Source organism: Clarias gariepinus, chromosome 1 (assembly GCF_024256425.1).
Source record: "Clarias gariepinus isolate MV-2021 ecotype Netherlands chromosome 1, CGAR_prim_01v2, whole genome shotgun sequence".
In the NCBI taxonomy this organism is placed as follows: Eukaryota; Metazoa; Chordata; class Actinopteri; order Siluriformes; family Clariidae; genus Clarias; species Clarias gariepinus.
In genome coordinates, this window is record NC_071100.1 from 50,028,221 (window position 1) to 50,049,899 (window position 21,679).

The window sequence follows — 21,679 nt, forward strand, 5'->3', positions numbered from 1 at the left end:
TGGCCTGTACAATTTGGGTTAAAACTGGGTCGGGTTGTGTACACGAGAGAAGGAAAGAAAAGGATTGATTATGTCCTGACGTCATTTGACTCACAGTTTATGATGGATCTACAAGTTGTGTTCAAGTCAAAGCGGGACTGTTGATTGAGCAGGACAACAGGGCACATGCCTCGGAGTGAAAATCCCTTTATTTCTTTATATAATCCAATTTTACCCTCATGCATTAATGCCAGCGCTTCACGTCAGACTCATGACTGTACGACGTCCATCGCTTTTATGCCTTCATTCAGCAGAAATTTCATCACACTTCCCGGTTTGACTTGAACGCCTCTTGGAGATAACTCCATAGATACGGTGGATTCCTCCAAGTGACTCCAGAGCCAGATTGTACGACTTACAGCGCATACAGGTGAGTTCTTGGTTGAACAGGTTGAGCTTGGTTTTGCAGGCTCCATAGCTCAGTGGTTAGAGCGCTGGTCTCGTAAACCAGAAGTCGTGAGTTCAATCCTCACTGGGGCCTCTGTGCCGAGTTTTGAAAGTATCAACCCTGAAAGGCAGCAACCTTGGGTTACTTCCTTGAGCCGCTGAGTTTGTTACAGTGTTGATCTCCTGTATAGCATCTCCAAGTCAGTGCAAACTCTCAACTAAGGCTGTGTCAGTAGAGGCTAAGGTTGTGGGTTCAAGGCTTTGTGGCACCATGCCGATGTTGTGATGTATCATGGCCTCTGTCCTCAAGCTGGAAAAATGTTTGTTGTTCAAAAAATATAATTAAGTCTTTGTGAAGGAAACAAAAACATACCCTGTACAATTTGGGGTAAAACTGGGTTGGGTTGTGGACAAGTGAGAAGAGAAGAAAAAGGATCATGTCAGGACCTCATCTAGCTTTTTGTTTATGATGGAATCTCCAAGTGGTGCTCAAGTCAAGGCAGCACACATGTCTGAGATTAAAAACCCTTTATTTCTCTATATAATCCCTGCTACACTAATGCATTTATTCCAGCGTTTCACTAGTGCTTGGAGATCATCAAGCCGTGATCGGGCAGCCCCTTGTAGAAATAGCTTGGAGCGAGGTCAGGACTGAACGGAGGATGTGGCAATCACTCCCAGCCAAGGTCCAGAAACGTTCCAGTGGTGTTGGTGAATGACTGTGTGTAGAGTTCCCATAGACGGGTGCATCTCTTTCTTCTGTTAGTTGAAGAGGTCAATTTTCACAGATCAGGCTTTCCACTCGCTGAATGTTAAGAATGTTCAGGACGGCAGTGGGCTCCGAGCCACCTAGGCCAGTATCTTTATCCATGGACCTACGGTCTTCTTTAAAACGTTTGCACCGTTCAGATGTTTTACTGCGGCTGAGTCGCATGAATGAAAGATGTCCATCGCCTCTATGCCTTCCTTCACCCGGAATTTCATCACAAGTCCCAATTTGACTTGAACGCCCCTTGGACATAACACCATAGATAAGGTGGATTCATCCAAGTGACATCAGAGACAAATTGTACAACGTACAGCACATAGAGGTGAGTTCTTGGTTGAGGTGGTTCTCTTTACAAGGCTCCATAGCTCAGTGGTTAGAGCGCTGGTCTTGTAAACCAGAGGTCGTGAGTTCAATCCTCGCTGGGGCCTTTGTGGCAAATTTTGAAGATTATGACCCTTGAAAGGCAGCAAGGTTGTGTTCCTTCCTTGAGCCGCTGGCTTTGTGACAGTGCAGAGTTCCTGCATGGAATCTCCAGATCAGTGCAGGGTCTTTAGGAGTGGTAGTTCGGTGCCTAAGTCTGTGGAGGCTAAAGTCTGTAGCTACCAGGTCTAGTGGCAGCATGCTAACCCAGTTTGCTCTGTAGCTGTGGTGTATCATGACTACTGGCCCTGCACTTAAGCTGGCAAATGTTCTTTGTTGATACAGCTGTTCAAAATATGTACAACTAAGTCTTTGTGAAAAAAGAAAGAAAAAAAACATGGCCTGTACAATTTGGGTTAAAACTGGGTCGGGTTGTGTACACGAGAGAAGGAAAGAAAAGGATTGATTATGTCCTGACGTCATTTGACTCACAGTTTATGATGGATCTACAAGTTGTGTTCAAGTCAAAGCGGGACTGTTGATTGAGCAGGACAACAGGGCACATGCCTCGGAGTGAAAATCCCTTTATTTCTTTATATAATCCAATTTTACCCTCATGCATTAATGCCAGCCCTTCACGTCAGACTCATGACTGTACGTCGTCCATCGCTTTTATGCCTTCATTCAGCAGAAATTTCATCACACTTCCCGGTTTGACTTGAACGCCTCTTGGAGATAACTCCATAGATACGGTGGATTCCTCCAAGTGACTCCAGAGCCAGATTGTACGACTTACAGCGCATACAGGTGAGTTCTTGGTTGAACAGGTTGAGCTTGGTTTTGCAGGCTCCATAGCTCAGTGGTTAGAGCGCTGGTCTCGTAAACTAGAAGTCGTGAGTTCAATCCTCACTGGGGCCTCTGTGCTGAGTTTTGAAAGTATCAACCCTGAAAGGCAGCAACCTTGGGTTACTTCCTTGAGCCGCTGAGTTTGTTACAGTGTTGATCTCCTGTATAGCATCTCCAAGTCAGTGCAAACTCTCAACTAAGGCTGTGTCAGTAGAGGCTAAGGTTGTGGGTTCAAGGCTTTGTGGCACCATGCCGATGTTGTGATGTATCATGGCCTCTGTCCTCAAGCTGGAAAAATGTTTGTTGTTCAAAAAATATAATTAAGTCTTTGTGAAGGAAACAAAAACATACCCTGTACAATTTGGGGTAAAACTGGGTTGGGTTGTGGACAAGTGAGAAGAGAAGAAAAAGGATCATGTCAGGACCTCATCTAGCTTTTTGTTTATGATGGAATCTCCAAGTGGTGCTCAAGTCAAGGCAGCACACATGTCTGAGATTAAAAACCCTTTATTTCTCTATATAATCCCTGCTACACTAATGCATTTATTCCAGCGTTTCACTAGTGCTTGGAGATCATCAAGCCGTGATCGGGCAGCCCCTTGTAGAAATAGCTTGGAGCGAGGTCAGGACTGAACGGAGGATGTGGCAATCACTCCCAGCCAAGGTCCAGAAACGTTCCAGTGGTGTTGGTGAATGACTGTGTGTAGAGTTCCCATAGACGGGTGCATCTCTTTCTTCTGTTAGTTGAAGAGGTCAATTTTCACAGATCAGGCTTTCCACTCGCTGAATGTTAAGAATGTTCAGGACGGCAGTGGGCTCCGAGCCACCTAGGCCAGTATCTTTATCCATGGACCTACGGTCTTCTTTAAAACGTTTGCACCGTTCAGATGTTTTACTGCGGCTGAGTCGCATGAATGAAAGATGTCCATCGCCTCTATGCCTACCTTCACCCGGAATTTCATCACAAGTCCCAATTTGACTTGAACGCCCCTTGGACATAACACCATAGATAAGGTGGATTCATCCAAGTGACATCAGAGACAAATTGTACAACGTACAGCACATAGAGGTGAGTTCTTGGTTGAGGTGGTTCTCTTTACAAGGCTCCATAGCTCAGTGGTTAGAGCGCTGGTCTTGTAAACCAGAGGTCGTGAGTTCAATCCTCGCTGGGGCCTTTGTGGCAAATTTTGAAGATTATGACCCTTGAAAGGCAGCAAGGTTGTGTTCCTTCCTTGAGCCGCTGGCTTTGTGACAGTGCAGAGTTCCTGCATGGAATCTCCAGATCAGTGCAGGGTCTTTAGGAGTGGTAGTTCGGTGCCTAAGTCTGTGGAGGCTAAAGTCTGTAGCTACCAGGTCTAGTGGCAGCATGCTAACCCAGTTTGCTCTGTAGCTGTGGTGTATCATGACTACTGGCCCTGCACTCAAGCTGGCAAATGTTCTTTGTTGTTCTTTGTTGATACAGCTGTTCAAAATATGTACAACTAAGTCTTTGTGAAAAAAGAAAGAAAAAAAACATGGCCTGTACAATTTGGGTTAAAACTGGGTCGGGTTGTGTACACGAGAGAAGGAAAGAAAAGGATTGATTATGTCCTGACGTCATTTGACTCACAGTTTATGATGGATCTACAAGTTGTGTTCAAGTCAAAGCGGGACTGTTGATTGAGCAGGACAACAGGGCACATGCCTCGGAGTGAAAATCCCTTTATTTCTTTATATAATCCAATTTTACCCTCATGCATTAATGCCAGCCCTTCACGTCAGACTCATGACTGTACGTCGTCCATCGCTTTTATGCCTTCATTCAGCAGAAATTTCATCACACTTCCCGGTTTGACTTGAACGCCTCTTGGAGATAACTCCATAGATACGGTGGATTCCTCCAAGTGACTCCAGAGCCAGATTGTACGACTTACAGCGCATACAGGTGAGTTCTTGGTTGAACAGGTTGAGCTTGGTTTTGCAGGCTCCATAGCTCAGTGGTTAGAGCGCTGGTCTCGTAAACCAGAAGTCGTGAGTTCAATCCTCACTGGGGCCTCTGTGCTGAGTTTTGAAAGTATCAACCCTGAAAGGCAGCAACCTTGGGTTACTTCCTTGAGCCGCTGAGTTTGTTACAGTGTTGATCTCCTGTATAGCATCTCCAAGTCAGTGCAAACTCTCAACTAAGGCTGTGTCAGTAGAGGCTAAGGTTGTGGGTTCAAGGCTTTGTGGCACCATGCCGATGTTGTGATGTATCATGGCCTCTGTCCTCAAGCTGGAAAAATGTTTGTTGTTCAAAAAATATAATTAAGTCTTTGTGAAGGAAACAAAAACATACCCTGTACAATTTGGGGTAAAACTGGGTTGGGTTGTGGACAAGTGAGAAGAGAAGAAAAAGGATCATGTCAGGACCTCATCTAGCTTTTTGTTTATGATGGAATCTCCAAGTGGTGCTCAAGTCAAGGCAGCACACATGTCTGAGATTAAAAACCCTTTATTTCTCTATATAATCCCTGCTACACTAATGCATTTATTCCAGCGTTTCACTAGTGCTTGGAGATCATCAAGCCGTGATCGGGCAGCCCCTTGTAGAAATAGCTTGGAGCGAGGTCAGGACTGAACGGAGGATGTGGCAATCACTCCCAGCCAAGGTCCAGAAACGTTCCAGTGGTGTTGGTGAATGACTGTGTGTAGAGTTCCCATAGACGGGTGCATCTCTTTCTTCTGTTAGTTGAAGAGGTCAATTTTCACAGATCAGGCTTTCCACTCGCTGAATGTTAAGAATGTTCAGGACGGCAGTGGGCTCCGAGCCACCTAGGCCAGTATCTTTATCCATGGACCTACGGTCTTCTTTAAAACGTTTGCACCGTTCAGATGTTTTACTGCGGCTGAGTCGCATGAATGAAAGATGTCCATCGCCTCTATGCCTTCCTTCACCCGGAATTTCATCACAAGTCCCAATTTGACTTGAACGCCCCTTGGACATAACACCATAGATAAGGTGGATTCATCCAAGTGACATCAGAGACAAATTGTACAACGTACAGCACATAGAGGTGAGTTCTTGGTTGAGGTGGTTCTCTTTACAAGGCTCCATAGCTCAGTGGTTAGAGCGCTGGTCTTGTAAACCAGAGGTCGTGAGTTCAATCCTCGCTGGGGCCTTTGTGGCAAATTTTGAAGATTATGACCCTTGAAAGGCAGCAAGGTTGTGTTCCTTCCTTGAGCCGCTGGCTTTGTGACAGTGCAGAGTTCCTGCATGGAATCTCCAGATCAGTGCAGGGTCTTTAGGAGTGGTAGTTCGGTGCCTAAGTCTGTGGAGGCTAAAGTCTGTAGCTACCAGGTCTAGTGGCAGCATGCTAACCCAGTTTGCTCTGTAGCTGTGGTGTATCATGACTACTGGCCCTGCACTTAAGCTGGCAAATGTTCTTTGTTGATACAGCTGTTCAAAATATGTACAACTAAGTCTTTGTGAAAAAAGAAAGAAAAAAAACATGGCCTGTACAATTTGGGTTAAAACTGGGTCGGGTTGTGTACACGAGAGAAGGAAAGAAAAGGATTGATTATGTCCTGACGTCATTTGACTCACAGTTTATGATGGATCTACAAGTTGTGTTCAAGTCAAAGCGGGACTGTTGATTGAGCAGGACAACAGGGCACATGCCTCGGAGTGAAAATCCCTTTATTTCTTTATATAATCCAATTTTACCCTCATGCATTAATGCCAGGGCTTCACGTCAGACTCATGACTGTACGACGTCCATCGCTTTTATGCCTTCATTCAGCAGAAATTTCATCACACTTCCCGGTTTGACTTGAACGCCTCTTGGAGATAACTCCATAGATACGGTGGATTCCTCCAAGTGACTCCAGAGCCAGATTGTACGACTTACAGCGCATACAGGTGAGTTCTTGGTTGAACAGGTTGAGCTTGGTTTTGCAGGCTCCATAGCTCAGTGGTTAGAGCGCTGGTCTCGTAAACCAGAAGTCGTGAGTTCAATCCTCACTGGGGCCTCTGTGCCGAGTTTTGAAAGTATCAACCCTGAAAGGCAGCAACCTTGGGTTACTTCCTTGAGCCGCTGAGTTTGTTACAGTGTTGATCTCCTGTATAGCATCTCCAAGTCAGTGCAAACTCTCAACTAAGGCTGTGTCAGTAGAGGCTAAGGTTGTGGGTTCAAGGCTTTGTGGCACCATGCCGATGTTGTGATGTATCATGGCCTCTGTCCTCAAGCTGGAAAAATGTTTGTTGTTCAAAAAATATAATTAAGTCTTTGTGAAGGAAACAAAAACATACCCTGTACAATTTGGGGTAAAACTGGGTTGGGTTGTGGACAAGTGAGAAGAGAAGAAAAAGGATCATGTCAGGACCTCATCTAGCTTTTTGTTTATGATGGAATCTCCAAGTGGTGCTCAAGTCAAGGCAGCACACATGTCTGAGATTAAAAACCCTTTATTTCTCTATATAATCCCTGCTACACTAATGCATTTATTCCAGCGTTTCACTAGTGCTTGGAGATCATCAAGCCGTGATCGGGCAGCCCCTTGTAGAAATAGCTTGGAGCGAGGTCAGGACTGAACGGAGGATGTGGCAATCACTCCCAGCCAAGGTCCAGAAACGTTCCAGTGGTGTTGGTGAATGACTGTGTGTAGAGTTCCCATAGACGGGTGCATCTCTTTCTTCTGTTAGTTGAAGAGGTCAATTTTCACAGATCAGGCTTTCCACTCGCTGAATGTTAAGAATGTTCAGGACGGCAGTGGGCTCCGAGCCACCTAGGCCAGTATCTTTATCCATGGACCTACGGTCTTCTTTAAAACGTTTGCACCGTTCAGATGTTTTACTGCGGCTGAGTCGCATGAATGAAAGATGTCCATCGCCTCTATGCCTTCCTTCACCCGGAATTTCATCACAAGTCCCAATTTGACTTGAACGCCCCTTGGACATAACACCATAGATAAGGTGGATTCATCCAAGTGACATCAGAGACAAATTGTACAACGTACAGCACATAGAGGTGAGTTCTTGGTTGAGGTGGTTCTCTTTACAAGGCTCCATAGCTCAGTGGTTAGAGCGCTGGTCTTGTAAACCAGAGGTCGTGAGTTCAATCCTCGCTGGGGCCTTTGTGGCAAATTTTGAAGATTATGACCCTTGAAAGGCAGCAAGGTTGTGTTCCTTCCTTGAGCCGCTGGCTTTGTGACAGTGCAGAGTTCCTGCATGGAATCTCCAGATCAGTGCAGGGTCTTTAGGAGTGGTAGTTCGGTGCCTAAGTCTGTGGAGGCTAAAGTCTGTAGCTACCAGGTCTAGTGGCAGCATGCTAACCCAGTTTGCTCTGTAGCTGTGGTGTATCATGACTACTGGCCCTGCACTCAAGCTGGCAAATGTTTTTTGTTGTTCTTTGTTGATACAGCTGTTTAAAATATGTACAACTAAGTCTTTGTGAAAAAAGAAAGAAAAAAAACATGGCCTGTACAATTTGGGTTAAAACTGGGTCGGGTTGTGTACACGAGAGAAGGAAAGAAAAGGATTGATTATGTCCTGACGTCATTTGACTCACAGTTTATGATGGATCTACATTTACATTTACATTTAGGCATTTGGCAGACGCTCTTATCCAGAGCGACTTACATTTTTATCTCATTATACATCTGAGCAGTTGAGGGTTAAGGGCCTTGCTCAAGGGCCCAACAGTGGCAACTTGGTGGTTGTGGGGTTTGAACCTGGGATCTTCCGAACCATAGTCCAATGCCTTAACCACTGAGCTACCCCTGGCCCCTACAAGTTGTGTTCAAGTCAAAGCGGGACTGTTGATTGAGCAGGACAACAGGGCACATGCCTCGGAGTGAAAATCCCTTTATTTCTTTATATAATCCAATTTTACCCTCATGCATTAATGCCAGCGCTTCACGTCAGACTCATGACTGTACGTCGTCCATCGCTTTTATGCCTTCATTCAGCAGAAATTTCATCACACTTCCCGGTTTGACTTGAACGCCTCTTGGAGATAACTCCATAGATACGGTGGATTCCTCCAAGTGACTCCAGAGCCAGATTGTACGACTTACAGCGCATACAGGTGAGTTCTTGGTTGAACATGTTGAGCTTGGTTTAGCAGGCTCCATAGCTCAGTGGTTAGAGCGCTGGTCTCGTAAACCAGAAGTCGTGAGTTCAATCCTCACTGGGGCCTCTGTGCCGAGTTTTGAAAGTATCAACCCTGAAAGGCAGCAACCTTGGGTTACTTCCTTGAGCCGCTGAGTTTGTTACAGTGTTGATCTCCTGTATAGCATCTCCAAGTCAGTGCAAACTCTCAACTAAGGCTGTGTCAGTAGAGGCTAAGGTTGTGGGTTCAAGGCTTTGTGGCACCATGCCGATGTTGTGATGTATCATGGCCTCTGTCCTCAAGCTGGAAAAATGTTTGTTGTTCAAAAAATATAATTAAGTCTTTGTGAAGGAAACAAAAACATACCCTGTACAATTTGGGGTAAAACTGGGTTGGGTTGTGGACAAGTGAGAAGAGAAGAAAAAGGATCATGTCAGGACCTCATCTAGCTTTTTGTTTATGATGGAATCTCCAAGTGGTGCTCAAGTCAAGGCAGCACACATGTCTGAGATTAAAAACCCTTTATTTCTCTATATAATCCCTGCTACACTAATGCATTTATTCCAGCGTTTCACTAGTGCTTGGAGATCATCAAGCCGTGATCGGGCAGCCCCTTGTAGAAATAGCTTGGAGCGAGGTCAGGACTGAACGGAGGATGTGGCAATCACTCCCAGCCAAGGTCCAGAAACGTTCCAGTGGTGTTGGTGAATGACTGTGTGTAGAGTTCCCATAGACGGGTGCATCTCTTTCTTCTGTTAGTTGAAGAGGTCAATTTTCACAGATCAGGCTTTCCACTCGCTGAATGTTAAGAATGTTCAGGACGGCAGTGGGCTCCGAGCCACCTAGGCCAGTATCTTTATCCATGGACCTACGGTCTTCTTTAAAACGTTTGCACCGTTCAGATGTTTTACTGCGGCTGAGTCGCATGAATGAAAGATGTCCATCGCCTCTATGCCTTCCTTCACCCGGAATTTCATCACAAGTCCCAATTTGACTTGAACGCCCCTTGGACATAACACCATAGATAAGGTGGATTCATCCAAGTGACATCAGAGACAAATTGTACAACGTACAGCACATAGAGGTGAGTTCTTGGTTGAGGTGGTTCTCTTTACAAGGCTCCATAGCTCAGTGGTTAGAGCGCTGGTCTTGTAAACCAGAGGTCGTGAGTTCAATCCTCGCTGGGGCCTTTGTGGCAAATTTTGAAGATTATGACCCTTGAAAGGCAGCAAGGTTGTGTTCCTTCCTTGAGCCGCTGGCTTTGTGACAGTGCAGAGTTCCTGCATGGAATCTCCAGATCAGTGCAGGGTCTTTAGGAGTGGTAGTTCGGTGCCTAAGTCTGTGGAGGCTAAAGTCTGTAGCTACCAGGTCTAGTGGCAGCATGCTAACCCAGTTTGCTCTGTAGCTGTGGTGTATCATGACTACTGGCCCTGCACTCAAGCTGGCAAATGTTCTTTGTTGTTCTTTGTTGATACAGCTGTTCAAAATATGTACAACTAAGTCTTTGTGAAAAAAGAAAGAAAAAAAACATGGCCTGTACAATTTGGGTTAAAACTGGGTCGGGTTGTGTACACGAGAGAAGGAAAGAAAAGGATTGATTATGTCCTGACGTCATTTGACTCACAGTTTATGATGGATCTACAAGTTGTGTTCAAGTCAAAGCGGGACTGTTGATTGAGCAGGACAACAGGGCACATGCCTCGGAGTGAAAATCCCTTTATTTCTTTATATAATCCAATTTTACCCTCATGCATTAATGCCAGCCCTTCACGTCAGACTCATGACTGTACGTCGTCCATCGCTTTTATGCCTTCATTCAGCAGAAATTTCATCACACTTCCCGGTTTGACTTGAACGCCTCTTGGAGATAACTCCATAGATACGGTGGATTCCTCCAAGTGACTCCAGAGCCAGATTGTACGACTTACAGCGCATACAGGTGAGTTCTTGGTTGAACAGGTTGAGCTTGGTTTGCAGGCTCCATAGCTCAGTGGTTAGAGCGCTGGTCTCGTAAACCAGAAGTCGTGAGTTCAATCCTCACTGGGGCCTCTGTGCTGAGTTTTGAAAGTATCAACCCTGAAAGGCAGCAACCTTGGGTTACTTCCTTGAGCCGCTGAGTTTGTTACAGTGTTGATCTCCTGTATAGCATCTCCAAGTCAGTGCAAACTCTCAACTAAGGCTGTGTCAGTAGAGGCTAAGGTTGTGGGTTCAAGGCTTTGTGGCACCATGCCGATGTTGTGATGTATCATGGCCTCTGTCCTCAAGCTGGAAAAATGTTTGTTGTTCAAAAAATATAATTAAGTCTTTGTGAAGGAAACAAAAACATACCCTGTACAATTTGGGGTAAAACTGGGTTGGGTTGTGGACAAGTGAGAAGAGAAGAAAAAGGATCATGTCAGGACCTCATCTAGCTTTTTGTTTATGATGGAATCTCCAAGTGGTGCTCAAGTCAAGGCAGCACACATGTCTGAGATTAAAAACCCTTTATTTCTCTATATAATCCCTGCTACACTAATGCATTTATTCCAGCGTTTCACTAGTGCTTGGAGATCATCAAGCCGTGATCGGGCAGCCCCTTGTAGAAATAGCTTGGAGCGAGGTCAGGACTGAACGGAGGATGTGGCAATCACTCCCAGCCAAGGTCCAGAAACGTTCCAGTGGTGTTGGTGAATGACTGTGTGTAGAGTTCCCATAGACGGGTGCATCTCTTTCTTCTGTTAGTTGAAGAGGTCAATTTTCACAGATCAGGCTTTCCACTCGCTGAATGTTAAGAATGTTCAGGACGGCAGTGGGCTCCGAGCCACCTAGGCCAGTATCTTTATCCATGGACCTACGGTCTTCTTTAAAACGTTTGCACCGTTCAGATGTTTTACTGCGGCTGAGTCGCATGAATGAAAGATGTCCATCGCCTCTATGCCTTCCTTCACCCGGAATTTCATCACAAGTCCCAATTTGACTTGAACGCCCCTTGGACATAACACCATAGATAAGGTGGATTCATCCAAGTGACATCAGAGACAAATTGTACAACGTACAGCACATAGAGGTGAGTTCTTGGTTGAGGTGGTTCTCTTTACAAGGCTCCATAGCTCAGTGGTTAGAGTGCTGGTCTTGTAAACCAGAGGTCGTGAGTTCAATCCTCGCTGGGGCCTTTGTGGCAAATTTTGAAGATTATGACCCTTGAAAGGCAGCAAGGTTGTGTTCCTTCCTTGAGCCGCTGGCTTTGTGACAGTGCAGGGTCTTTAGGAGTGGTAGTTCGGTGCCTATGTCTGTGGAGGCTAAAGTCTGTAGCTACCAGGTCTAGTGGCAGCATGCTAACCCAGTTTGCTCTGTAGCTGTGGTGTATCATGACTACTGGCCCTGCACTTAAGCTGGCAAATGTTCTTTGTTGATACAGCTGTTCAAAATATGTACAACTAAGTCTTTGTGAAAAAAGAAAGAAAAAAAACATGGCCTGTACAATTTGGGTTAAAACTGGGTCGGGTTGTGTACACGAGAGAAGGAAAGAAAAGGATTGATTATGTCCTGACGTCATTTGACTCACAGTTTATGATGGATCTACAAGTTGTGTTCAAGTCAAAGCGGGACTGTTGATTGAGCAGGACAACAGGGCACATGCCTCGGAGTGAAAATCCCTTTATTTCTTTATATAATCCAATTTTACCCTCATGCATTAATGCCAGCGCTTCACGTCAGACTCATGACTGTACGACGTCCATCGCTTTTATGCCTTCATTCAGCAGAAATTTCATCACACTTCCCGGTTTGACTTGAACGCCTCTTGGAGATAACTCCATAGATACGGTGGATTCCTCCAAGTGACTCCAGAGCCAGATTGTACGACTTACAGCGCATACAGGTGAGTTCTTGGTTGAACAGGTTGAGCTTGGTTTTGCAGGCTCCATAGCTCAGTGGTTAGAGCGCTGGTCTCGTAAACCAGAAGTCGTGAGTTCAATCCTCACTGGGGCCTCTGTGCCGAGTTTTGAAAGTATCAACCCTGAAAGGCAGCAACCTTGGGTTACTTCCTTGAGCCGCTGAGTTTGTTACAGTGTTGATCTCCTGTATAGCATCTCCAAGTCAGTGCAAACTCTCAACTAAGGCTGTGTCAGTAGAGGCTAAGGTTGTGGGTTCAAGGCTTTGTGGCACCATGCTGATGTTGTGATGTATCATGGCCTCTGTCCTCAAGCTGGAAAAATGTTTGCTGTTCAAAAAATATAATTAAGTCTTTGTGAAGGAAACAAAAACATACCCTGTACAATTTGGGGTAAAACTGGGTTGGGTTGTGGACAAGTGAGAAGGAAAGAAAAAGGATCATGTCAGGACCTCATCTAGCTTTTTGTTTATGATGGAATCTCCAAGTGGTGCTCAAGTCAAGGCAGCACACATGTCTGAGATTAAAAACCCTTTATTTCTCTATATAATCCCTGCTACACTAATGCATTTATTCCAGCGTTTCACTAGTGCTTGGAGATCATCAAGCCGTGATCGGGCAGCCCCTTGTAGAAATAGCTTGGAGCGAGGTCAGGACTGAACGGAGGATGTGGCAATCACTCCCAGCCAAGGTCCAGAAACGTTCCAGTGGTGTTGGTGAATGACTGTGTGTAGAGTTCCCATAGACGGGTGCATCTCTTTCTTCTGTTAGTTGAAGAGGTCAATTTTCACAGATCAGGCTTTCCACTCGCTGAATGTTAAGAATGTTCAGGACGGCAGTGGGCTCCGAGCCACCTAGGCCAGTATCTTTATCCATGGACCTACGGTCTTCTTTAAAACGTTTGCACCGTTCAGATGTTTTACTGCGGCTGAGTCGCATGAATGAAAGATGTCCATCGCCTCTATGCCTTCCTTCACCCGGAATTTCATCACAAGTCCCAATTTGACTTGAACGCCCCTTGGACATAACACCATAGATAAGGTGGATTCATCCAAGTGACATCAGAGACAAATTGTACAACGTACAGCACATAGAGGTGAGTTCTTGGTTGAGGTGGTTCTCTTTACAAGGCTCCATAGCTCAGTGGTTAGAGCGCTGGTCTTGTAAACCAGAGGTCGTGAGTTCAATCCTCGCTGGGGCCTTTGTGGCAAATTTTGAAGATTATGACCCTTGAAAGGCAGCAAGGTTGTGTTCCTCCCTTGAGCCGCTGGCTTTGTGACAGTGCAGAGTTCCTGCATGGAATCTTCAGATCAGTGCAGGGTCTTTAGGAGTGGTAGTTCGGTGCCTAAGTCTGTGGAGGCTAAAGTCTGTAGCTACCAGGTCTAGTGGCAGCATGCTAACCCAGTTTGCTCTGTAGCTGTGGTGTATCATGACTACTGGCCCTGCACTTAAGCTGGCAAATGTTCTTTGTTGATACAGCTGTTCAAAATATGTACAACTAAGTCTTTGTGAAAAAAGAAAGAAAAAAAACATGGCCTGTACAATTTGGGTTAAAACTGGGTCGGGTTGTGTACACGAGAGAAGGAAAGAAAAGGATTGATTATGTCCTGACGTCATTTGACTCACAGTTTATGATGGATCTACAAGTTGTGTTCAAGTCAAAGCGGGACTGTTGATTGAGCAGGACAACAGGGCACATGCCTCGGAGTGAAAATCCCTTTATTTCTTTATATAATCCAATTTTACCCTCATGCATTAATGCCAGCGTTTCACGTCAGACTCATGACTGTACGACGTCCATCGCTTTCATGCCTTATTCACCAGAAATTTCATCACACTTCCCAGTTTGACTTGAACGCCTCTTGGAGATAACTCCATAGATACGGTGGATTCCTCCAAGTGACTCCAGAGCCAGATTGTACGACTTACAGCGCATACAGGTGAGTTCTTGGTTGAACAGGTTGAGCTTGGTTTGCAGGCTCCATAGCTCAGTGGTTAGAGCGCTGGTCTCGTAAACCAGAAGTCGTGAGTTCAATCCTCACTGGGGCCTCTGTGCCGAGTTTTGAAAGTATCAACCCTGAAAGGCAGCAACCTTGGGTTACTTCCTTGAGCCGCTGAGTTTGTTACAGTGTTGATCTCCTGTATAGCATCTCCAAGTCAGTGCAAACTCTCAACTAAGGCTGTGTCAGTAGAGGCTAAGGTTGTGGGTTCAAGGCTTTGTGGCACCATGCCGATGTTGTGATGTATCATGGCCTCTGTCCTCAAGCTGGAAAAATGTTTGTTGTTCAAAAAATATAATTAAGTCTTTGTGAAGGAAACAAAAACATACCCTGTACAATTTGGGGTAAAACTGGGTTGGGTTGTGGACAAGTGAGAAGAGAAGAAAAAGGATCATGTCAGGACCTCATCTAGCTTTTTGTTTATGATGGAATCTCCAAGTGGTGCTCAAGTCAAGGCAGCACACATGTCTGAGATTAAAAACCCTTTATTTCTCTATATAATCCCTGCTACACTAATGCATTTATTCCAGCGTTTCACTAGTGCTTGGAGATCATCAAGCCGTGATCGGGCAGCCCCTTGTAGAAATAGCTTGGAGCGAGGTCAGGACTGAACGGAGGATGTGGCAATCACTCCCAGCCAAGGTCCAGAAACGTTCCAGTGGTGTTGGTGAATGACTGTGTGTAGAGTTCCCATAGACGGGTGCATCTCTTTCTTCTGTTAGTTGAAGAGGTCAATTTTCACAGATCAGGCTTTCCACTCGCTGAATGTTAAGAATGTTCAGGACGGCAGTGGGCTCCGAGCCACCTAGGCCAGTATCTTTATCCATGGACCTACGGTCTTCTTTAAAACGTTTGCACCGTTCAGATGTTTTACTGCGGCTGAGTCGCATGAATGAAAGATGTCCATCGCCTCTATGCCTTCCTTCACCCGGAATTTCATCACAAGTCCCAATTTGACTTGAACGCCCCTTGGACATAACACCATAGATAAGGTGGATTCATCCAAGTGACATCAGAGACAAATTGTACAACGTACAGCACATAGAGGTGAGTTCTTGGTTGAGGTGGTTCTCTTTACAAGGCTCCATAGCTCAGTGGTTAGAGCGCTGGTCTTGTAAACCAGAGGTCGTGAGTTCAATCCTCGCTGGGGCCTTTGTGGCAAATTTTGAAGATTATGACCCTTGAAAGGCAGCAAGGTTGTGTTCCTTCCTTGAGCCGCTGGCTTTGTGACAGTGCAGAGTTCCTGCATGGAATCTCCAGATCAGTGCAGGGTCTTTAGGAGTGGTAGTTCGGTGCCTAAGTCTGTGGAGGCTAAAGTCTGTAGCTACCAGGTCTAGTGGCAGCATGCTAACCCAGTTTGCTCTGTAGCTGTGGTGTATCATGACTACTGGCCCTGCACTTAAGCTGGCAAATGTTCTTTGTTGATACAGCTGTTCAAAATATGTACAACTAAGTCTTTGTGAAAAAAGAAAGAAAAAAAACATGGCCTGTACAATTTGGGTTAAAACTGGGTCGGGTTGTGTACACGAGAGAAGGAAAGAAAAGGATTGATTATGTCCTGACGTCATTTGACTCACAGTTTATGATGGATCTACAAGTTGTGTTCAAGTCAAAGCGGGACTGTTGATTGAGCAGGACAACAGGGCACATGCCTCGGAGTAAAAATCCCTTTATTTCTTTATATAATCCAATTTTACCCTCATGCATTAATGCCAGCGCTTCACGTCAGACTCATGACTGTACGACGTCCATCGCTTTTATGCCTTCATTCAGCAGAAATTTCATCACACTTCCCGGTTTGACTTGAACGCCTCTTGGAGATAACTCCATAGATACGGTGGATTCCTCCAAGTGACTCCAGAGCCAGATTGTACGACTTACAGCGCATACAGGTGAGTTCTTGGTTGAACAGGTTGAGCTTGGTTTTGCAGGCTCCATAGCTCAGTGGTTAGAGCGCTGGTCTCGTAAACCAGAAGTCGTGAGTTCAATCCTCACTGGGGCCTCTGTGCCGAGTTTTGAAAGTATCAACCCTGAAAGGCAGCAACCTTGGGTTACTTCCTTGAGCCGCTGAGTTTGTTACAGTGTTGATCTCCTGTATAGCATCTCCAAGTCAGTGCAAACTCTCAACTAAGGCTGTGTCAGTAGAGGCTAAGGTTGTGGGTTCAAGGCTTTGTGGCACCATGCCGATGTTGTGATGTATCATGGCCTCTGTCCTCAAGCTGGAAAAATGTTTGTTGTTCAAAAAATATAATTAAGTCTTTGTGAAGGAAACAAAAACATACCCTGTACAATTTGGGGTAAAACTGGGTTGGGTTGTGGACAAGTGAGAAGAGAAGAAAAAGGATCATGTCAGGACCTCATCTAGCTTTTTGTTTATGATGGAATCTCCAAGTGGTGCTCAAGTCAAGGCAGCACACATGTCTGAGATTAAAAACCCTTTATTTCTCTATATAATCCCTGCTACACTAATGCATTTATTCCAGCGTTTCACAAGTGCTTGGAGATCATCAAGCCGTGATCAGGCAGCCCCTTGTAGAAATAGCTTGGAGCGAGGTCAGGACTGAACGGAGGATGTGGCAATCACTCCCAGCCAAGGTCCAGAAACGTTCCAGTGGTGTTGGTGAATGACTGTGTGTAGAGTTCCCATAGACGGGTGCATCTCTTTCTTCTGTTAGTTGAAGAGGTCAATTTTCACAGATCAGGCTTTCCACTCGCTGAATGTTAAGAATGTTCAGGACGGCAGTGGGCTCCGAGCCACCTAGGCCAGTATCTTTATCCATGGACCTACGGTCTTCTTTAAAACGTTTGCACCGTTCAGATGTTTTACTGCGGCTGAGTCGCATGAATGAAAGATGTCCATCGCCTCTATGCCTTCCTTCACCCGGAATTTCATCACAAGTCCCAATTTGACTTGAACGCCCCTTGGACATAACACCATAGATAAGGTGGATTCATCCAAGTGACATCAGAGACAAATTGTACAACGTACAGCACATAGAGGTGAGTTCTTGGTTGAGGTGGTTCTCTTTACAAGGCTCCATAGCTCAGTGGTTAGAGCGCTGGTCTTGTAAACCAGAGGTCGTGAGTTCAATCCTCGCTGGGGCCTTTGTGGCAAATTTTGAAGATTATGACCCTTGAAAGGCAGCAAGGTTGTGTTCCTTCCTTGAGCCGCTGGCTTTGTGACAGTGCAGAGTTCCTGCATGGAATCTCCAGATCAGTGCAGGGTCTTTAGGAGTGGTAGTTCGGTGCCTAAGTCTGTGGAGGCTAAAGTCTGTAGCTACCAGGTCTAGTGGCAGCATGCTAACCCAGTTTGCTCTGTAGCTGTGGTGTATCATGACTACTGGCCCTGCACTCAAGCTGGCAAATGTTCTTTGTTGTTCTTTGTTGATACAGCTGTTCAAAATATGTCCAACTAAGTCTTTGTGAAAAAAGAAAGAAAAAAAACATGGCCTGTACAATTTGGGTTAAAACTGGGTCGGGTTGTGTACACGAGAGAAGGAAAGAAAAGGATTGATTATGTCCTGACGTCATTTGACTCACAGTTTATGATGGATCTACAAGTTGTGTTCAAGTCAAAGCGGGACTGTTGATTGAGCAGGACAACAGGGCACATGCCTCGGAGTGAAAATCCCTTTATTTCTTTATATAATCCAATTTTACCCTCATGCATTAATGCCAGCCCTTCACGTCAGACTCATGACTGTACGTCGTCCATCGCTTTTATGCCTTCATTCAGCAGAAATTTCATCACACTTCCCGGTTTGACTTGAACGCCTCTTGGAGATAACTCCATAGATACGGTGGATTCCTCCAAGTGACTCCAGAGCCATATTGTACGACTTACAGCGCATACAGGTGAGTTCTTGGTTGAACATGTTGAGCTTGGTTTAGCAGGCTCCATAGCTCAGTGGTTAGAGCGCTGGTCTCGTAAACCAGGAGTCGTGAGTTCAATCCTCACTGGGGCCTCTGTGCCGAGTTTTGAAAGTATCAACCCTGAAAGGCAGCAACCTTGGGTTACTTCCTTGAGCCGCTGAGTTTGTTACAGTGTTGATCTCCTGTATAGCATCTCCAAGTCAGTGCAAACTCTCAACTAAGGCTGTGTCAGTAGAGGCTAAGGTTGTGGGTTCAAGGCTTTGTGGCACCATGCCGATGTTGTGATGTATCATGGCCTCTGTCCTCAAGCTGGAAAAATGTTTGTTGTTCAAAAAATATAATTAAGTCTTTGTGAAGGAAACAAAAACATACCCTGTACAATTTGGGGTAAAACTGGGTTGGGTTGTGGACAAGTGAGAAGAGAAGAAAAAGGATCATGTCAGGACCTCATCTAGCTTTTTGTTTATGATGGAATCTCCAAGTGGTGCTCAAGTCAAGGCAGCACACATGTCTGAGATTAAAAACCCTTTATTTCTCTATATAATCCCTGCTACACTAATGCATTTATTCCAGCGTTTCACTAGTGCTTGGAGATCATCAAGCCGTGATCGGGCAGCCCCTTGTAGAAATAGCTTGGAGCGAGGTCAGGACTGAACGGAGGATGTGGCAATCACTCCCAGCCAAGGTCCAGAAACGTTCCAGTGGTGTTGGTGAATGACTGTGTGTAGAGTTCCCATAGACGGGTGCATCTCTTTCTTCTGTTAGTTGAAGAGGTCAATTTTCACAGATCAGGCTTTCCACTCGCTGAATGTTAAGAATGTTCAGGACGGCAGTGGGCTCCGAGCCACCTAGGCCAGTATCTTTATCCATGGACCTACGGTCTTCTTTAAAACGTTTGCACCGTTCAGATGTTTTACTGCGGCTGAGTCGCATGAATGAAAGATGTCCATCGCCTCTATGCCTTCCTTCACCCGGAATTTCATCACAAGTCCCAATTTGACTTGAACGCCCCTTGGACATAACACCATAGATAAGGTGGATTCATCCAAGTGACATCAGAGACAAATTGTACAACGTACAGCACATAGAGGTGAGTTCTTGGTTGAGGTGGTTCTCTTTACATGGCTCCATAGCTCAGTGGTTAGAGCGCTGGTCTTGTAAACCAGAGGTCGTGAGTTCAATCCTCGCTGGGGCCTTTGTGGCAAATTTTGAAGATTATGACCCTTGAAAGGCAGCAAGGTTGTGTTCCTTCCTTGAGCCGCTGGCTTTGTGACAGTGCAGAGTTCCTGCATGGAATCTCCAGATCAGTGCAGGGTCTTTAGGAGTGGTAGTTCGGTGCCTAAGTCTGTGGAGGCTAAAGTCTGTAGCTACCAGGTCTAGTGGCAGCATGCTAACCCAGTTTGCTCTGTAGCTGTGGTGTATCATGACTACTGGCCCTGCACTCAAGCTGGCAAATGTTCTTTGTTGTTCTTTGTTGATACAGCTGTTCAAAATATGTACAACTAAGTCTTTGTGAAAAAAGAAAGAAAAAAAACATGGCCTGTACAATTTGGGTTAAAACTGGGTCGGGTTGTGTACACGAGAGAAGGAAAGAAAAGGATTGATTATGTCCTGACGTCATTTGACTCACAGTTTATGATGGATCTACAAGTTGTGTTCAAGTCAAAGCGGGACTGTTGATTGAGCAGGACAACAGGGCACATGCCTCGGAGTGAAAATCCCTTTATTTCTTTATATAATCCAATTTTACCCTCATGCATTAATGCCAGCCCTTCACGTCAGACTCATGACTGTACGTCGTCCATCGCTTTTATGCCTTCATTCAGCAGAAATTTCATCACACTTCCCGGTTTGACTTGAACGCCTCTTGGAGATAACTCCATAGATACGGTGGATTCCTCCAAGTGACTCCAGAGCCATATTGTACGACTTACAGCGCATACAGGTGAGTTCTTGGTTGAACATGTTGAGCTTGGTTTAGCAGGCTCCATAGCTCAGTGGTTAGAGCGCTGGTCTCGTAAACCAGGAGTCGTGAGTTCAATCCTCACTGCGGCCTCTGTGCCGAGTTTTGAAAGTATCAACCCTGAAAGGCAGCAACCTTGGGTTACTTCCTTGAGCCGCTGAGTTTGTTACAGTGTTGATCTCCTGTATAGCATCTCCAAGTCAGTGCAAACTCTCAACTAAGGCTGTGTCAGTAGAGGCTAAGGTTGTGGGTTCAAGGCTTTGTGGCACCATGCCGATGTTGTGATGTATCATGGCCTCTGTCCTCAAGCTGGAAAAATGTTTGTTGTTCAAAAAATATAATTAAGTCTTTGTGAAGGAAACAAAAACATACCCTGTACAATTTGGGGTAAAACTGGGTTGGGTTGTGGACAAGTGAGAAGAGAAGAAAAAGGATCATGTCAGGACCTCATCTAGCTTTTTGTTTATGATGGAATCTCCAAGTGGTGCTCAAGTCAAGGCAGCACACATGTCTGAGATTAAAAACCCTTTATTTCTCTATATAATCCCTGCTACACTAATGCATTTATTCCAGCGTTTCACTAGTGCTTGGAGATCATCAAGCCGTGATCGGGCAGCCCCTTGTAGAAATAGCTTGGAGCGAGGTCAGGACTGAACGGAGGATGTGGCAATCACTCCCAGCCAAGGTCCAGAAACGTTCCAGTGGTGTTGGTGAATGACTGTGTGTAGAGTTCCCATAGACGGGTGCATCTCTTTCTTCTGTTAGTTGAAGAGGTCAATTTTCACAGATCAGGCTTTCCACTCGCTGAATGTTAAGAATGTTCAGGACGGCAGTGGGCTCCGAGCCACCTAGGCCAGTATCTTTATCCATGGACCTACGGTCTTCTTTAAAACGTTTGCACCGTTCAGATGTTTTACTGCGGCTGAGTCGCATGAATGAAAGATGTCCATCGCCTCTATGCCTTCCTTCACCCGGAATTTCATCACAAGTCCCAATTTGACTTGAACGCCCCTTGGACATAACACCATAGATAAGGTGGATTCATCCAAGTGACATCAGAGACAAATTGTACAACGTACAGCACATAGAGGTGAGTTCTTGGTTGAGGTGGTTCTCTTTACAAGGCTCCATAGCTCAGTGGTTAGAGCGCTGGTCTTGTAAACCAGAGGTCGTGAGTTCAATCCTCGCTGGGGCCTTTGTGGCAAATTTTGAAGATTATGACCCTTGAAAGGCAGCAAGGTTGTGTTCCTCCCTTGAGCCGCTGGCTTTGTGACAGTGCAGAGTTCCTGCATGGAATCTCCAGATCAGTGCAGGGTCTTTAGGAGTGGTAGTTCGGTGCCTAAGTCTGTGGAGGCTAAAGTCTGTAGCTACCAGGTCTAGTGGCAGCATGCTAACCCAGTTTGCTCTGTAGCTGTGGCTTGCTCATGACTACTGGCCCTGCACTCAAGCTGGCAAATGTTCTTTGTTGATACAGCTGTTCAAAATATGTACAACTAAGTCTTT

At 45.5% G+C, this 21,679-nt stretch overlaps 22 non-coding genes across 22 annotated transcripts; all 22 read left to right on the plus strand.

Moving 5' to 3' along the window:
- Window positions 1–447: 447 nt before the first annotated feature.
- On the plus strand, window positions 448–520 carry trnat-cgu (transfer RNA threonine (anticodon CGU)). The gene has a single exon. It is a non-coding gene; the product is annotated as a tRNA-Thr (tRNA).
- Window positions 521–1,550: 1,030 nt separating this feature from the next.
- trnat-ugu (transfer RNA threonine (anticodon UGU)) lies at window positions 1,551–1,623 on the plus strand. Its single transcript has one exon. It is a non-coding gene; the product is annotated as a tRNA-Thr (tRNA).
- Window positions 1,624–2,400: 777 nt separating this feature from the next.
- On the plus strand, window positions 2,401–2,473 carry trnat-cgu (transfer RNA threonine (anticodon CGU)). Its single transcript has one exon. It is a non-coding gene; the product is annotated as a tRNA-Thr (tRNA).
- A 1,030-nt stretch (window positions 2,474–3,503) lies between these two features.
- On the plus strand, window positions 3,504–3,576 carry trnat-ugu (transfer RNA threonine (anticodon UGU)). Its single transcript has one exon. It is a non-coding gene; the product is annotated as a tRNA-Thr (tRNA).
- A 787-nt stretch (window positions 3,577–4,363) lies between these two features.
- Window positions 4,364–4,436, plus strand: trnat-cgu (transfer RNA threonine (anticodon CGU)). Its single transcript has one exon. It is a non-coding gene; the product is annotated as a tRNA-Thr (tRNA).
- A 1,030-nt stretch (window positions 4,437–5,466) lies between these two features.
- Window positions 5,467–5,539, plus strand: trnat-ugu (transfer RNA threonine (anticodon UGU)). Its single transcript has one exon. It is a non-coding gene; the product is annotated as a tRNA-Thr (tRNA).
- Window positions 5,540–6,316: 777 nt separating this feature from the next.
- Window positions 6,317–6,389, plus strand: trnat-cgu (transfer RNA threonine (anticodon CGU)). Its single transcript has one exon. It is a non-coding gene; the product is annotated as a tRNA-Thr (tRNA).
- A 1,030-nt stretch (window positions 6,390–7,419) lies between these two features.
- On the plus strand, window positions 7,420–7,492 carry trnat-ugu (transfer RNA threonine (anticodon UGU)). Its single transcript has one exon. It is a non-coding gene; the product is annotated as a tRNA-Thr (tRNA).
- Window positions 7,493–8,483: 991 nt separating this feature from the next.
- trnat-cgu (transfer RNA threonine (anticodon CGU)) lies at window positions 8,484–8,556 on the plus strand. Its single transcript has one exon. It is a non-coding gene; the product is annotated as a tRNA-Thr (tRNA).
- Window positions 8,557–9,586: 1,030 nt separating this feature from the next.
- On the plus strand, window positions 9,587–9,659 carry trnat-ugu (transfer RNA threonine (anticodon UGU)). The gene has a single exon. It is a non-coding gene; the product is annotated as a tRNA-Thr (tRNA).
- A 786-nt stretch (window positions 9,660–10,445) lies between these two features.
- On the plus strand, window positions 10,446–10,518 carry trnat-cgu (transfer RNA threonine (anticodon CGU)). Its single transcript has one exon. It is a non-coding gene; the product is annotated as a tRNA-Thr (tRNA).
- A 1,030-nt stretch (window positions 10,519–11,548) lies between these two features.
- Window positions 11,549–11,621, plus strand: trnat-ugu (transfer RNA threonine (anticodon UGU)). The gene has a single exon. It is a non-coding gene; the product is annotated as a tRNA-Thr (tRNA).
- A 745-nt stretch (window positions 11,622–12,366) lies between these two features.
- On the plus strand, window positions 12,367–12,439 carry trnat-cgu (transfer RNA threonine (anticodon CGU)). Its single transcript has one exon. It is a non-coding gene; the product is annotated as a tRNA-Thr (tRNA).
- A 1,030-nt stretch (window positions 12,440–13,469) lies between these two features.
- trnat-ugu (transfer RNA threonine (anticodon UGU)) lies at window positions 13,470–13,542 on the plus strand. Its single transcript has one exon. It is a non-coding gene; the product is annotated as a tRNA-Thr (tRNA).
- A 775-nt stretch (window positions 13,543–14,317) lies between these two features.
- trnat-cgu (transfer RNA threonine (anticodon CGU)) lies at window positions 14,318–14,390 on the plus strand. Its single transcript has one exon. It is a non-coding gene; the product is annotated as a tRNA-Thr (tRNA).
- Window positions 14,391–15,420: 1,030 nt separating this feature from the next.
- On the plus strand, window positions 15,421–15,493 carry trnat-ugu (transfer RNA threonine (anticodon UGU)). Its single transcript has one exon. It is a non-coding gene; the product is annotated as a tRNA-Thr (tRNA).
- Window positions 15,494–16,270: 777 nt separating this feature from the next.
- Window positions 16,271–16,343, plus strand: trnat-cgu (transfer RNA threonine (anticodon CGU)). The gene has a single exon. It is a non-coding gene; the product is annotated as a tRNA-Thr (tRNA).
- A 1,030-nt stretch (window positions 16,344–17,373) lies between these two features.
- Window positions 17,374–17,446, plus strand: trnat-ugu (transfer RNA threonine (anticodon UGU)). The gene has a single exon. It is a non-coding gene; the product is annotated as a tRNA-Thr (tRNA).
- A 787-nt stretch (window positions 17,447–18,233) lies between these two features.
- Window positions 18,234–18,306, plus strand: trnat-cgu (transfer RNA threonine (anticodon CGU)). The gene has a single exon. It is a non-coding gene; the product is annotated as a tRNA-Thr (tRNA).
- Window positions 18,307–19,336: 1,030 nt separating this feature from the next.
- trnat-ugu (transfer RNA threonine (anticodon UGU)) lies at window positions 19,337–19,409 on the plus strand. Its single transcript has one exon. It is a non-coding gene; the product is annotated as a tRNA-Thr (tRNA).
- A 787-nt stretch (window positions 19,410–20,196) lies between these two features.
- Window positions 20,197–20,269, plus strand: trnat-cgu (transfer RNA threonine (anticodon CGU)). Its single transcript has one exon. It is a non-coding gene; the product is annotated as a tRNA-Thr (tRNA).
- A 1,030-nt stretch (window positions 20,270–21,299) lies between these two features.
- trnat-ugu (transfer RNA threonine (anticodon UGU)) lies at window positions 21,300–21,372 on the plus strand. The gene has a single exon. It is a non-coding gene; the product is annotated as a tRNA-Thr (tRNA).
- Window positions 21,373–21,679: the final 307 nt, after the last annotated feature.